Here is a 13,011-nt window from a genome sequence, read left to right as displayed (position 1 = left end):
CATCACTGGCTTTGGAATTGGAACATTCATTGGCATAATGACCAACCTATCTACAATAAAAATGACAAAGTGGTCTTTCTATACTCCCATCATGCATATTGGGTATCTCTACCAGTATATACATACTAGGCTTGTTCCATATAAGGTTCAAAAATGATCCAGATTGTCCCATTGGTACGGAGGGTATTTGGTTTGATGACGTCGATGGGGTGATATTAACTGACCTTGAATATTAGCACTGGAATTAGTCATTGTTTTTAACATCCATGATGACTAAATATTAATAATATCTTTTTCATTTATATTTTTACCATATAGTCGTATTACAACACAACAACGGGCTTGGTGACAATTCAAAACACGTACTGACATAAAATATTCAAGGTTCTTGAGATCCATTGTCATATGGTATGATTTGCTATCTTGGAATACACTGGGTATCTAGCTGTAGAGAGTGTAGCTTAAATCTTTAAATGAATCTTGTCTTAGCCTTCCAAAACTCTTTTATTTTGCATAAAACTCAAAATATAACAAAATCCCTTCAAAACATATTTTTCTCACGAAGGATTTTCTTGTCTTGAACTTTAGAAATTCATAAATCTTGATCTAACCTTTTAATTTGTCTCAAATTTATAGGATAGGTAGAATTCACCCTAAACTTTTGTTACAAAAATAATTGATTGCAAATTCACTTCCGATCTTTTGAAATCTAAGAAACCATAGAAGATACTCTAAACCCTAATTTACAAGCACTTGAGCACTATTTTCTTGATATCTTAAGAATTCAATACTCAAATTTCATAAAACTTATGTACAAAATTTACTAACATAAAATTTCAAATTTTTTGAAATTTTGAGCCAAAACCTTGTCAAATTGCTCAAGATATAGCTCAAGAAAATCTCAACTAGTAAATCGGGTGACTTACTACCTTTAGATTGCACTTACTAACTTTAAAATCCAATAACTCCTTCACTTCGACTTAAAATCCAATAAGCAGGATCCAAAAAGTATAGCCGCAAAAGTTTTCTCACCAATTGCAGTTGCCGATCCTCAATTGCTTTCTGTATGCATGCGTTATGCCAAAAAGAGTGACAATAGCTCTCAAATCAACACCTTAACTTTGAGCACCTATATCTCCTTCATATAAATTCCAAATCATACAAAACTTGTACCAAAATCATAGCTAAAAATCTAAACTTAGTGATCCTAGCCTTCAAAGCTCGAGTGGCTTTGAAAAAATAACCCTAATTCCTAATATAGCATCGGGCAGCCTCCTCAAAGCCCATTGGTCATGATTTTTGTCCAATAGTAATGGAGATTTTCATTATTCATCTCCATTCATTTATATTGGTGCTCTAATTACTCCCTTTGCTACCAAAATCCTTCTTCAATCCTTTTCCTTATAAGATGTACATAATCTATGCTCTAAACACTAAATAAAAGAACCAAAATAAGTTTTCAAAGGTCACCAATGTCTAACAAAGGTGATTCTAAATATTTAGAAGTTACTATCAACCAAAACCAATCTTAAAAGCCACTATCAGTAAGAAATTAAAGTTATAAAAATTCTATAGTAATCTTTTTAAACAACTTCTTCTCAAGGTAATAATCAAATTATATTCTACAACCAACTAAAATATACTAACATGGCACTCACCATATTACTTAATAAATTATATATTAAATACATAATTACATTATTTTCATATAGTAGCTGAAGCACAACACGACAGTGTATACACTATGACTAGGTTAGAAGCACCTTCTAGATAATGGCACCATTCTTGGAACGAATCTATGATTGCAAGAAGTTCTTTGTCATGGATCTTGTAGTTGATCTCGACTCCTGAAAATTTTCTAGAATAAAAAGCTATTAGATGAAATTTATCATCTGTTCCCATTTGTGACAATACGAAACCCAAAGCAAAGTCTGATGCATCTATTTCCATAAAAAATGGCTTAGAAAAATTGACGCGATACAAGATTGGTGCAGAAACAAAGGTTGTCTTTAAAGCTTCAAATGCTACTTCAGAACCTGGATTCCATTGAAGTTTCTCTTTATAAGTCAAATATGTAAGTGGAGTTGCAACTTGAGGGAAGTCTTTGATGAAGATCCAATAGTAGTTGGCAAATCTTAAAAAACATTAGACATCTCTTACCATTTTTGGAATCTTCCAATCCATAATAGTTTGAACTTTCTTAGGATCCATTATAAGTCCATCATTTGAAATGATGTATCCTAAAAAATCAACTTGAGTAGTGTGAAATACATACTTTTCTATCTTGGCATAGAGTCCCGCATCTCTTAATTTTTATAATACATGACGAACATGAAGTTCATGTTCTTCTATATTCTTAGAATAGATTAAGATATCATCTAGATAATAGACAACAAAATCATCTATAAACTCTCGAAAGACATCATTCATTAGATGTTGGAATGTTGTTGGTGCATTTGTAAGTCCAAAAGGCATGACGTTGTATTCAAAATGTCCATACCTTGTTCGAAATCCAATCTTCCATTCATCTCCTTCTTTAATACGTACTAGATTATATGCTCCTAGTAGATCTATTTTTGTATAGATCTTAGCTTGATTCAACTGATTGAGTCTAAATATCAAAGATAGTAGGTACCTATTTTTGATAGTGATTTTATTGAGTCCTCAATAATCAACACACATCTGCAATGATCCATCTTTTTTCTTCATAAATAAAATTGGAGCTCGTGCTGGAGATTTGGAATGGCATATAAAGTTCTTAGCCAAATTCTCTTTAATACACTCTTTGAATTCAGCCAATTCATTTCGAGATAAATTGTAGATTGGTCCAAATGGCGGTTATGCTCCTTCTTGAAGGTCAATTGAGCAATCATAGGAACGATGTTCCGGAAGAGTATTTGCATTTTTCTTCTCAAATACATCTTAAAAATCTTGATATTGGCTTGAAATGCCACTTGAAGTCTTTCTACTAGTAGAAACAAGTCTAGCATAAATGACATGAGGTGATCTTTCTTTTGTAGCATACAAGAAAGCTCTTGCACCTACAAATATAGGTTTAATTATACTAGACTTGTGACTTTCTACTTAATTAACTACGCTCTTAGTTATACTTTCAGAAAAATCAAGACTACGAGAAGTGCAATCTATTTTAGGGTTATATTTTTTTAGCCATGATAAACCTAAAATGATTGGATTAGAGAGAAATCTAATGATATTAAATATTACAAAGCTACTATGACTATTAATTGCTATTTCTATAGGAAGGATTTTATAAGAAATATCTCCTGAATACAACAGACGACCATCTATGACTTCTACATGAACAGATTTAGTTTTCTTTACTAAAATTATGCTATGTCTTTAAGCAAATTCTTCATCAAAAAAACATGCTGAAGTTTTTGAATCTAGCAAGGCAAAGACTTTGTGATGTTTAGGTCCTAAAATAACATTTATCGTAAAACATGGAGAGGGTTCTGAGAAGAGGATAGGACCTTCACTAGGCATTGTACAAGGTTCCAGCCACACGATCCCTATTGTAGCTAAAAATTCGTTTTCCAACATGTTATCTTCTTTGATCACTGTACTCCTCATTTTATGGTTGTCTCGCTTCTTTAGGCAATGTTGAGCAGTGTGCTGAGATTCTCCACAATATAAGCACAATCCTTCCTGACGATGACGAGTCTTTTCTTACTCAGTAAGAGATTTGAAATGTACCACATCAATTTACATATCCTCTACTTCCAAATATATGTATTAAAGAGATGTTGGTGTTGCCATTGAATTATAGTAACGTTGTGGTTCACTTATACAGTTTTCAGAACGGAATTCAAAAAGGCGATTGTCGTACTTCATAGCAAAGTCAATTGCTTGACTCAATGTTTGAGGATCAGGTAAGTTGAACATTAATTTTTTTACCTCATATTATAATCTGTAGAGAAATTGGCTAATAAGTGTAACATCATTCCACTTGATATCAGTTTCAAGTTGTCAAAATTGTGAAGCATATAACGTTACTAATCAATTACCTTGTCGCAAAGTACGGATTTCATTGGTTGCAACACGAATTGCATCATGTTCTCCATACATGGATCGAAACTTTGTCAAAAAGTATCTAGATTATTAAATATTGGATCTCATTGTTCAAAAAAAGATAAAAACTATGATAATACTAAATTTGAAAGAAGCGTACCAATGAATCTAACTTGCGATCCTAGAGTTGGATAGCTTTGGGGTTGAAGTTCAATCACAATTTGTAATTGATTGATAAATCCTCCAAACTTTGATCTGGTGCCATCAAACTTCTCGGGTAGGGTAATTCTTGGTTCTCTAAAACTGGAAGGGCATTCCACTATAGAAGAAAGAACATGATTTGGAGCAAATATTGAAGCAGCTCCAATCATTTTTATATCTTCACTTCCTGCCAATCTTGTTGCTCTTTGTGGTAGTAAATAGAGTTGATGCATTGCAAGCATTAACTCTCTCAATTGTGCTTGCATTTGTGCCATTGCACTCTTCATTTCAGGAAGTTCTGTCATGATAACACTTAGAAAAGAAAAGGTGTCTAATACCACTCAAGACAAATAGATAGAGGACTTGAGAACAAAGAAAATACTAAGGACAATATCAATTCAGAAGAAGATAATCCGCAACTTCTAATATGCTTGTGTCTTATCAAGAAAAAGATATAATCCACTCTTAATTAAGATTAGACAAATCTCTGATATTGTAAGTGCACTCTTATCAATCTGTCAAAAAAAAGATCATGATAAAAATAAATAAACAAGTGAGACTTCTCTCAAAGAAAGATGACAAAATAGAAATAACTTGATATGTATATTAAGAAAGAAATTGGAATGGCTATTGCCAAAAGTCAAGAAAATTAGAGACCCTTGAAACTAGACTAGAAGTAAGAAAGTAGTTGACAAGAGTGAAGAAGGCTTCACTCTTGTCTCTATATATACTATCTAACTAGGGGCTACGTGGCGATGTTCTATAGGACCTCCAATATGTGTTGACTTTGTAGAATACATGCTTTGACTTACAAGACAAGTTTTTCTACGTGTGAGCCACATAGTTAGCTTGGTCTTCAAGCTAACAATATGTGTGGCACATGGCCAACTTGTTGACCATGTTTCTAATCGAAAAAGTCATATAAAGACACCTATAAAATCAAACCAGTGTCTAAGAAGCTTCTAAGAAACTTCCATAGCAAATAATATAGAATTAACTTACTTTTACTTATTTTTACATATTTATACATATAATTACTAGCTTATATGCGTATGATTGTGACAATGATTCAAGATAAGTTAAAAAATTTAATGCCAATTCTTGCATTTATTTTTATTTATTTTGAAATTTATAACTAATTTTTTACTTTCTAAAAAGCTAAATTAAAAAATAAATGGAGCTAAAAAGAAAAAAATCCAAGCAATTTTTTAAAAAAGGGGTTGATAGAGTTTTTGGGTGGTGAGATTCAAAGCTTATTCAATGCTTTCCATTGCATTTTCTCAATTATCATCCTTTTGTTTTGAAATTCTAAATCATTTTATTTTCACATAAGAAGAAGAGATGTCATGCGGGAGATTCATATGAATTTGTGGAAGGAGGATTACTGGAATTTTTGGGCAATGAAATTCAAGACTAGTTTGATAATTTCTATGCCATTTACTAGATTTTTTTTTTTTTTTTATTCTAAGAATTTGAAAGAAACTAGAACTCATTGTTAGCTTTCCAACAAGTCTTAGGATATGAAAAAAAGAGCTGTAACAAGGGAGATCTAAGCTTATTTATAGATAGGGATTTTAAAGGTAGTAACTGTAACAAGCGGCCAATTTTTTCTCCTTGATTTGGCTCTTATTTTCTCAAGATTTTATTTATGGACTTTAATAATTTGAAGTTTGTAACTTGAGTTAAGTTCAACAAGCTAAGCTTTTCTTAGATTGGATTAGTAATAAGTAAATTATAGGTATTTTAATAAGATAAAATTTAGATTTAAGATTTGAATTAGAGATTGGATACATCTTGATATAAGAAAAAAAAATAGTCTATATTTTATACTTAGCCTTTAGCTATTCTTTTATATTTGACTTTATTTGGATAATATTGTATTTTTTACAACCTACTTGGAATCAAAGACCTTGTGTTCTTCTAAAGAGGCTTACCCTCTTGACATCAGATTGACATCAATCACCACTACCACCATCGATTGTGATTGATGACTAGGAAGAATATGAAGTAGACAACATTTTGGAGCATTGCTACCTTCACCATGGCAATAGATGTTCGCAACTTTATTACTAAGTCCTATAGAAAGGTTACTTCATCCATGATGCAATATGGGAACCTATACAAAATCTCATCTATTATCAAGAAATAATTTGGAGGTACTATCAGGAGCAAAACAAAGACATTCTATATTAGTAGAGTGGAATTAATCATAATAGGGTATGGATAAGATATTCATATTATTGACATATAGAAATAGGTAGTTGAAGTTATTTTTGGAAAGTTTCTAGAAGTTTTTAGAATTGGAGGCTAAGTTAGTAGTCTATGTGGGATCTACCATAGAACATTCTAGAAGAACTTAGAATAGTTATTTTTATAGAGTCTATTATTAGAAATATTCTAAAAAGTTCCAAAATAATTAGATAAAGTATAAATAGGACTAGTTGAGGTCATTTGGATATTTAATCATGTATGGCTTTGATTTCTTTCTCTCAATAGATTTTGATTTGTATTTTTTCTATTTTTATTTATTTATTTATTTATTTATTTTGCTTTATTTTACCTTTTAAGTTCCATTTTGTTTAGTTTTGTTCAATTTTATTCTAATTTTCTCTATCCTATGTTGTAACAAGATTTATATTACTATAGATTAAAGGGGTTTTAGATCTTAGAAAGAAGGATATCTTGTTTCATCAAGGCTAACAATAAAGGTGATGAAACATGTGTATATCAACTATTTATAAAATAATGAAGTCATATATGGCAATTTTTGATTAATGGATCACACAAATTTCACTCATTTCATTGGAAGATTCTATTGCTATAGAAAATATAGAGATGTGAATCGATAGGTGTATTATCAAATTCAACAATGATATAGTTTTAAATGTTGTCAAAAAAATTCTAAATGTAGGTTGACAGTGTCTTCGCGCTATGTCTTTCAGGAAAAGTTCTTTTCTAAGTGCACCTCAACACAACCAAACTGCTGAAAGATAAAATCATATCAAATACTTATTCTACCTTTTTCATATTTATTTATGATGTTTTATTGGTTGTTGTTGTACATGAATGTTTGTGTTATTTTGTCAATCATTATTGATGATTGTGAATCATTGATAAATTATCTATTTTAGATCAATTATACAAAATGATTGAACAATTTTTTGCAAGAAAATCAAAGAGTTTCTTATATAATCTATACAAAGCAAAGGATGCTAAACAAAAAATTTATTGATGTATAGGAAGACATGGTATTGCAAGTGTATGTAAAAATATGAAAATATAGAATAAAAAAAAATTGTGACTCAATCAAATCAACGAGAAATTGCTAAATACTCAAATTAATGCAATGTTAGAATTGGCAATTACAATGAATAGAAAAACAAATGAGTATTGTGGAATCATAATACAAGACCATGACATATACATTGAAGGTTGGTTTTGGATAGTTTGCAAAATTCTTTGTTAAGTTACATGTATCAAGAAAAATATAAATAATGTAAAGAAGCAAATAGTTTTATTTATATGGTTGGAGAAAATCATAGGGACGCCACACTTCTGTTTGCAGCTGATGATGAGATTGTGAGGGCTCTTGTCGCAGCTGAAAAGCTCGAGGGGCGCGGATCCAACAGCACCGCCGAGCTTGTGTCCTAGGCTTGCCTCTGCCGCTCGCATCACATATGCAGGTTCTGTGAACGCAGCTGACTGTGATGCAATGTCGCCAAGAAAGACGACGTTGGCGGTTTTTGTTTGTATTTGTTTCTTTTTTGGTTATTTTAAAATTCTTTTAAGTTTTTTAGTTTAAAATTTGTTGGAGGGGTTTCGTTGAAGGGACCTGAGTTTGTCACAATCTGCAACGCGATCACATCGAAGAAGGTTGCAGCGTAATTTCTCACTCAGAGACCGTTGCTTGAGCCTGATGACTAGAATTGGGACACTTGTTTGTACATCATAAGTGATGAAGAGTGCTTCTGTATTGCGGCTTGTTGAGCTGCGCTGGGCTTTTCATAGTTCCTCACGCCAGCAACGGCAACTCTGGTCTTGATAATCGTTTTAAATTACCAACATGAGCTATTCTTTTACCATTTTAGTGAGTGGCAAAGGACTCCGGATTGTCTAAATTCGAGAGCAATGACAACGTCTTAGCAGATCTTGACGTTAGGATTATGTCGAACGTGTGCCAATTGACAAGCAACTTGGCATGTGGTGCTGCATGTAGGGGGACGTCGAGACTAAACATGTCCTCCACAGAAATGTGCATGTTGTGAGTAGATCGAGAGCTCCAGGGGCGATTGGCTGATGGTGGCGGTGGTGGCGGTGTCGGCAAGTCCGTGTTGTGGGGTTCTCCGCGGAGAAGCGTCCCCGAGGTCACCCAGGGAGCAGTGACAAGGTGGGTGCAGCAAGCAAGGACGGTCCTGGGCCTGGTCCTGGTTTTCGATTTGGAGTACACGTCGCAACCACAGCGCCGGCGGTGCTCCGCTGCGGAGGGCAGCAGGGGACCAAGCATCGGTTGACCAACGAAGAGCCAGAAGATTGTTGGTATGTTTGTTTGTGCGTCGGTTAGTGGGTGAGTGGGTTTGAGGGTGGAGGGGGCGGCGACCCCCCTGTCTCCCCACCAGTGCAGTGGCTTGCCTCGGCCCGCCTTCCCCTCCGCTGCCTTGGACAGCAGCCTGGTTTGAGTTGCGTGGAGGAGGGTGGGGCTGTGCGGCATTCGGGGGGCTGCAGAGAGATGAGAAGAGAAGAGAAGAGAAGAGAAGGGGCGGGAGTGGAGGTGCGGGGCGATTGAGTATGGCTGCGCGATGCGCCTGTGACGTGAGGCGCTTCCTCTTCGACTTGGTCTGGTTGGTGTAGTCGGTTATCACGCTAGTCTCACACACTAGAGGTCCCCAGTTCGAACCTGGGATCAGACATCAGCATTTTCATTTTTTCATTTTTCGCTTCCCACAGCTTCTCATATCTTTTCATGTCCCCTCTCCATCACACACCACTGCCTCGTCGCCCCGGACGTCGGTTTGTTGGTTCACTCGTAATTCCACTGTCTTGCTGTCCGGGCTCACGATGCCCCAGCGCCCCACAGCCCCCACACTCACCCGCAACTTTTCCGCTCCTCACATACGCATTTGCACTCCTCTGGAACCCACAATTCTCTGCCATCACAATCGACCGACCGGCTCTTCTCCCCTCCCTCCACCTACATCCTCAAACACCACACTTTTCTCACAATTCTTCAAACTCTGGTCCATCCTTAATCCTAGCCTCTCAACCTCCATTCTCTCTTTGCAAAATCTCACAATTGTTATCCCCAATTGGTAATCCATCAATACCTTGGATTGCCCAACAAACTCTCCATTTGATCAAGTGCATGTAAGTATAAATTTAAGAACACAAGTATAAAAAGCAAAGTAACATTTAAAGATGTATTAGAAGATTTAAAGACTTGTTATAATGTAGCATTTATTTATTTTTAAGAGAGTGTTATAAAAAGTTGAAATGCATAACATGAATAATATTTGATTGTGCAACTCATCAAGAAGTTATACATATTAGAATAAAATTAGTAGAAGACTAGATTATATAAGGCAAATGTAAAATTTTAAAATTCTAAGGAAAAAAACTATCAAATGGGAGTCTTTTTATTGTGTGGATATCTTCTTCCCTTTCACATACACAAATATTTATCAATTTAATATATAAAATAAAAAAAAATAATCAATTTTGTCATGTCTACTACCCTAGCATGGATAGCTTTCAAGTTCTTGAATAGGTGTGAAATTGCAAAATCTTTTAGGTATCTCTTCTTAGAGCTTGCAGCCATCTAGTAACATTTTAAGAATAGTTAAGAATGCATAAAATGCATTATTATGAAACTACATTTTCTTATAATATTGCAAATTTAAATACTTTCATGATGATAGTGTCTTTAAATCCAAAGGCATGTTTTCAAGTTCTCACATCCATCAAGCCATAACTTCTTCAAATTTGTCATGCCTTTAAATCTAGCATGGATGGTTTTCAAGTTCTTACAATTTGCAAAACTAAGTTGTTGAAGAGATGTGAGGTTTCCATATCCTTTTGACACCTCCTCTAAGTGCAAGCAACTATCTAAGAGCAATATTTGTAAAGACAAGAATGCATTAAATGCATCACTATCAAACTTCACTTTCTTATAATGTTGCAAATCTAAATACTCTAATGATGATAATATCTTCAAATCCAAAGACGTGTCTTTAAAGTTCTTTTATCCATTAAGCTATAACTTCTTCAAATTTGTCATGCCAATGAAGTTAGCATTTATTTTTTTAATATTTTTTGTAATTTGATAGATGAAGATATTTTAAGTTTTGACAAGCATTGTGAATTTTATTTAAATTCCAACATTCTTGTAGGTTTATTATTGTTATTGAAGACATGAGATATATATATATATATATATATATATATATATATATATATTATATATATATTTTTATTACTATTTATTAATTTTGTACAATTTTTTACAAACAATTATTTTAAGGATTATGTATTAGCAAGTAGATTTGTAATGTCTTTTAAAATTTTGTAACCTTCAAGCTTAAAAATCTTTAATGAAATATTTATTCTCCATAAATATTTAATTTTTTTAGCATAGTAAAAAATTTTAAGCTTAAATTTTTAGGTACATCATATTAGACATGTTAATAGAAAATTTGTTTAAAAGTATTAAATTAATTAGTTATAGAACAATAATATTTTGAATGTTTTTACAACATGTAATGTTAGAAATTAGTTTTATATTTTTATGTAATATTGTTATAGTGTTGGCTGCAAAAAATTGAATTCTTAGCTACCTTAGTTTATGAGTAGATTTTATATATAAGCATATCATTTAGTAAAACTTAAAATTTAAAAATTTCTAAACTTAAATTTTATATTATTACATGGCTTCAATTATTTTTACAACTTGTAAAATAAAGATTCTTTATGTCAAAATCATCTTATAGCACAAAATACACAATTTGTTATTATTTATGAATAAATTTGTGCAAATATATATTAGCATATTTTACCAACATAATTTGTATGAATAGAATTCTATTGTAACATATACACAATAACATTAGATAATTTAATGGTTTTGGCATCATACTATTTGTATTTGATAATTAATCACTTTCATTCCATCTCCGAATTCCATCAAAAATAATTCTAAAAATTCTTTGAGCCATATCACAAAGCAAATCATAAATACTTATGAATCCAAAAAAATCTACTTTGATGAAAAAATACATCTATATATATATATATATATATATATATATTTATATAAATAAAAATTATATCATTAACTTATTATTATGAACATCTATTTATTGGAATTATTACATAAATAATATAAATATATAAAAGTAAGTAAAATTAGATTAACTACATAATATCTTCTAAAGAAGTTTCTTAAAAGGTTTATAGATGGTACTTTGACTTTACATGTGTTTTTAGTTGATTGGTAGGATAGAAACTTAATCAACAAATTAACCACGTACCACATGTATTTGTAGCTTGTAAAACAAGCTAATTATGTGGTGCCCATATAGAAAAACTTATCTTACAAGTTAAAATATATATTGTACAAAGTCAATAGGTTTTGGAGATTCTATAGAACGTTACCACGTAGCTCATAGGTGGATAGTGTATATAAAAACAAGAGTGAAGTCTTTTTCACTCTCATTAATTTTTTTCTTGTTTTTGATTTAATTTCAAGAGTTTTTAGTTTTTTTTTATCTTTTAATAATACTGATTTTAGTATTTTTTAACATATATATATATATATATATATATATATGTTTTTTTTTTTCATATTTCTTTGAGAAAGTCTCACTTATTTATTTGTTTTCATCAAGTTTTTGACTTGACAAATTAATCAGAGTATACTTACAATATCAAAGCTTTGTCTTTTTTAGATTAAAAGTAGTTATTCTTTTTTCTTCATAAGATATAAGCATATTAAAAGTTGTGGATTATCCTCTTATAAATTGATATTTTTTTAAGATTTTCTTTCTTCTCAAATTCTTTCTTTTACTTGTCTTGAGTGATATTAGACATTTATTTTTCTCTAAGTATTATTATAATGGAGCTTGTCAAAATGAAGAGTGCAAGAGTACAAATGCAAGAATAATTGAAGAAGTTAATACTTACAATGCATCAACTCAATTTACCACCACAAAAAAGAACAAAAATGGCAAAAAGTGAAGATATAAAGATGATTGAAGTTGCTTCAACATCTACACCAAATCATGTCTCTTTTCTTATGGTGGAATACTATTCAAGTATTAGAGAACCAAGAATTACCTTCTTTGAGAAGTTTGATGGTACAAGATCAAGGTTTTGAGGATTCATTAATCAAGTACAACTAACAATTGAACTTCAACTCTAAAGCTATCTAACTCCATGATCATAAGTCAAGTTTATTAAAACACTACTTTTTAGTTTTTTTTTGTAATGGTTTTTATCTTTTCTTAAACAACATGATCTAATATTAGATAATTTAGAAGATTTCTTGGCAAAGTTTCAATCTATGTATGAAGAATATGATACAATTTATGTTGTAACAAATAAGATCTATATTTTGCAACAAGAAAATCAATTTTTATCATTATATGCTTTATAATTTTGATAACTTATAATTAATATTAAGTAAAATGATACTGCATTTTTTAGCCAATTTTTTTTATAAATTATAATATGAAGTAAAGAAATTGATGCTCAATTTATTTGATCCTCAAACATTGAATCAAACAATTGATT

General features: G+C 31.7%; 1 non-coding gene across 1 annotated transcript; it reads left to right on the top strand.

The window, feature by feature from the left end:
- The first annotated feature begins 9,063 nt into the window (after positions 1-9,063).
- TRNAV-CAC (transfer RNA valine (anticodon CAC)) lies at positions 9,064-9,137 on the top strand. Its single transcript has one exon. It is a non-coding gene; the product is annotated as a tRNA-Val (tRNA).
- Positions 9,138-13,011: the final 3,874 nt, after the last annotated feature.

This window comes from Physcomitrium patens, chromosome 21 (genome assembly GCF_059467195.1).
Source record: "Physcomitrium patens ecotype Gransden chromosome 21, ASM5946719v1, whole genome shotgun sequence".
NCBI classification, from domain to species: Eukaryota; Viridiplantae; Streptophyta; class Bryopsida; order Funariales; family Funariaceae; genus Physcomitrium; species Physcomitrium patens.
This window is presented reverse-complemented; position numbering and strand designations above follow the sequence as displayed.